General features: G+C 41.6%; 1 pseudogene; it reads left to right on the top strand.

Annotated features, from left to right (window-relative positions):
• Positions 1 to 2,492: 2,492 nt before the first annotated feature.
• LOC102487593 (26S proteasome regulatory subunit 10B pseudogene) lies at positions 2,493 to 3,681 on the top strand (annotated as a pseudogene).
• The last annotated feature ends 474 nt before the right edge of the window (positions 3,682 to 4,155 follow it).

Genomic DNA, 4,155 nt, shown 5'->3' with positions numbered 1-4,155 from the left:
GTCCCGGACCCGGTGGCTTAGAACTCACGCCGGGCGCGTGTGCGTGCGTGCCCAAGATCCCGAGAGGAGAATGGAGGAGAAGGGATTGCGGCGTGACCATCCCCCCGGGGGGTGATTTCTCGCTTTCTGTCTCTATGTCTCTCTCTGTCTGTCTGGCGAGCGCACGCGCCCTACAGTGAAAATCTCTCCCAAAAAAAAAAAAAAAAAAAGCCTAATGATTTCTAAGCTGGCATCTGGCCACTAAACTATTTGTTTATAGCAGGATGAAGGATGTGGGTGTTTTGATTTATCTTTTTTCTTTTTCCGGCCACCATGTCTAAAATATAACCAAGTTATCACCTGAATATGTGGCAACACTATGGCTCATATCTGTGGTTACAATGAATTTTAGCCATAACCTATTGAGAAAAGCAAGATCCTCAACTGAGTAGAAGTGCTCGTGAAGTACTGCATAAACCTCCCATATGAAGAGTTACAAATGGAGATCCACTTGAACAACCACACTCGATTTTGAATAGATCCAGAACACCAATCTAGGGTACTCCACCAAAATGGCTTGTTTTTGTGTTGAGACAGCCAACTGCCCTGACAATTATCACTAGACATTGGGGTTAAAAGAAGTAGAAACCCAAGGGACCACTCTTCAAAGCACAGAGAAGAAATAATAGCTTCACCCTTCCCCTTTTGAATCAACCTCTGCATATCAACAAATATCACCTGGTCATTGACCAAGGATGCCCATGGTAGCCTGAGACCTGAGTTTACATAGAATTTCTATGTCAGTGAAACCCTTCGAATTGTGGGAAGTACCTGCTAACTAGCAACCAGTGCATTCAAGGTTTGATGTCACAAGTTATTCTGGTTCCTTGGATGAATATGTCCAGAAATCTGTTGCCCAACCTCAAATGACAATATGTTATTTAAGAGTGGAGATAAATTTAGACAAATTTTACTTTGAAGTGAGACTCTACCACTTCTTAGCTGTGTAAGCTTAGACAAGATCCTTTGTCTCTCTTCTGCTCAGATTCTTACTTGGAAAACTGAAGATAACAAAGGGATTGTGGGATTAAATTTTCCAAGGCTTGGAATCAATTAGCATGCTATCTGTCAAGCAGATAAGATTCTAAAATATTGCATCTGATTGCTAGTTGATTGATATCAAAATGCCATAAGCACCCAAAGTTTATGATAGTTACCCAAACAAATTAAGAGATTCGGAATCTAGCTGCCTCATTTGACCAACGATGAGCTGCTTCCTCCACGTGTTTGTATGAATGAGCAGCAGCCAGGAGGAAGAAAGAGTCTCTGAGTTAAGGACTTTCCCTGTTATGCTTTGTGATTCTGGGTGACATCAAAATCAAACCTCCTAGGGACCAGCTGATGGCGTAATGGCTACATCGCTGGACTCCTATATAGTAGACCGCTGCTCAAGTCCTGGATCCCGTGGCTTAAACTCACACCGGGCACATGTGCATGCGTGCCCAAGACTGCAAGAGGAGAATGGAGGAGAAGGGCTTGCGGTATGGTCATCCCCTCTGGGGGATGGTTTCTCATTCTCTGTCTCTCTGTCTCTGTCTTTCTGGCGAGTGCACGCGTCCTATAGGGAAAAAAAAAAAAATCAAACCTCCTAAAGCTAACGAGTTTACCCGAATGACCAGTTTGTCACATTTACTGAGGTTTCTGATAGTCATTTTGACTGTTTTACAGGAATGCTGACCTTTGCTTGTTACAGACACATTGGCTGAATATTAATGCAGTAATGGTAGATGTGATTTAAGAATTGAAGGAAAATTTTTTTCCATTTATTATGTTTATTATTACTCCAATCTTTTTTTTTCTTTTTGGAGAGGCTTTTGCTATAGGGTGCGTGCACTCGCCAGACAGACAGAGAGAGACAGAGAGACAGAAAGCGAGAAATCATCCCCCAGAGGGGATGGCCACGCCACAATCCCTTCTCCTCCATTCTCCTCTTGGGATCTTGGGCACACACGCACATGCGCCCGGCGTGAGTTTAAACCACCAGGTCCGGGACTCAAACCGTGGTCGACTACATGGGAGTTCAGCGACATAGCCATTACGCTAACTGCTGGTCCCATTACTCCAATCTTAAATGTGGCTTTTTATTGATGACACAATTGTTTAAAAAATCCTGATATGAATAAGAATCTTTTGAATACTGTTGCTTACCTTTCACATGCTTTCTTTTTTGAAAAAACAGAATTATTTAAAAGAGAGACAGAGACAGTGAGAGGGAAATTAAGAAGTCACTCCCCAGGGTGGATTGGCCATGCCACAGTCCCTTCTCCTCCATTCCCCTCCCAGGATCTTGGGCACGCACTCACATGCGCCTGGTATGACTTTTCAAGCCACCAGGTCTGGGACATGAACCCCAGTCAGCCACATCACTACTACAGCATCTGCTGGCCCCCAAACCACAACTTTAAATTTATAACATTACACCTGGCATCCCCTCTGAACAACAGTTTCTCGTCATGGTGGACCCTAGAGATAAGGCACTTCGGGACTACTACAAGAAGCTGCTGGAGCACAAGGAGATCGACGGCCATCTTAAGGAGTTAAGGGAACAATGAAAAGAACTTATCGAGCAATAAGAAAAGTCTGAAAATGATCTGAAGGCCCTACAAAGTGTTGGCCAGACTTGGGAGAAGTCCCTAAGCAATTAACTGAAGAACACTTTATTATTAAAGTTGCAAACGGTCCAAGATATGTTGTGGGTTGTCGTCGACAGCCTGACAAAAGTAAGCTGAAGCCAGGAACAAGAGTTGCTTTGGATATGACTACACTGACTATCATGAGATATTTGTCAAGAGAGGTGGATCCACTGGTTTACAGCAGGTCTCATGAGGATGCTGGGGATGTTTCTTATTCTGATATTGGAGGGCTGTGAGAACAGATTCGGGAGTTAAGAGAGATAACAGAGTTACCTCTTACAAACCCAGAATTATTCCAGCATGTAGGAATAATACCCCCAAAAGGCTGTTTGTTATATGGGCCACCAGGTACGGGAAAAACACTCTTGGCACAAGCTGTCACTAGCCAGCTGGACTGCAATTTCTTAAAGGTTGTATCTAGTTCTATTGTAGACAAGTAGACTGGCAAAAGTGCTCGTTTGATCAGGGAAATGCTTAATTATGCCAGGCACTGCCAGCCATGCATTGTTTTTATGGGTGAAATAGATGCTATTGGTGGTCGTCGGTTTTCTGAGGGTACTTCAGCTGACAGAGAGGTTCAGAGAACTTTAATGGAGTTACTGAATCAGATGGATGGACTTGATACTCTGCATAGAGTCAAAATTATCATGGCTACAGACAGACCAGATACACCGGATCCTGCTTTGCTGTGTCCAGGAAGATTAGATAGAAAAATACATATTGATTTACCAAACGAAAAGGCAAGATTAGATGTATTGAAAATCTATGCAGGTCCCATTACAAAGCATGGTGCAATAGATTATGAAGCAACTGTGAAGCTTTCAGATGGCTTTAACGGAGTATACCTGAGAAACGTTTGTACTGAAGCAGGTATGTTTGCAATTCGTGCTGATCAGGATTTTTGTAGTACAGGAAGACTTCATGAAAGCAGTCAGAAAAGTGTCTGATTCTAAGAAGTTAGAGTCTAAATTGGACTACAAACCTGTATAATTTAATGTAAGATTTTTGATGGCTGCATGAGAGACATTGGCTTAATGTAACAATGAAATTCAGGAAAATAATGTATGTATTGGCAATAATCTCATTAAAAGTACCCGAATAAAGATAGGTATGAGTAACATCATAAAAATGACTAATTCTGTAATTCAGCTTTTAAGATTGGTACAGAAGAATTTGTATGTTTGTTAATGTCACATTTATTGCAGCAGAAATTACAAAAGAAGAGTGCTGAAGCTTTTCATATTTGCTGTGTGAGCATTTTGTACAACACTGAAAATGATTTGAGATAGTAGTACGAGAGCATGTGCTATGACTTACTTGATATCATTTGTCTTCCTCATCCCAAAAAAAGGTGAGTAAAATCTGTTTGACTAAGTTCTCAAAAAAAAAAAAAAAAAAAGAAAAAGTAACATTACAATTAGAATTATCACTTGAGCCAGCAATCTTGCTTCTGGGCATATATCCAAAAGGTATGAAATCAAGT

The sequence above is a fragment of the Tupaia chinensis genome, unplaced genomic scaffold, assembly GCF_000334495.1.
Source record: "Tupaia chinensis unplaced genomic scaffold, TupChi_1.0 Scaffold149892_1, whole genome shotgun sequence".
Classification (NCBI taxonomy): Eukaryota; Metazoa; Chordata; class Mammalia; order Scandentia; family Tupaiidae; genus Tupaia; species Tupaia belangeri.
Note: the sequence above shows the minus strand (reverse complement) of the source record. Positions and strands in the feature narration are given on the sequence as shown.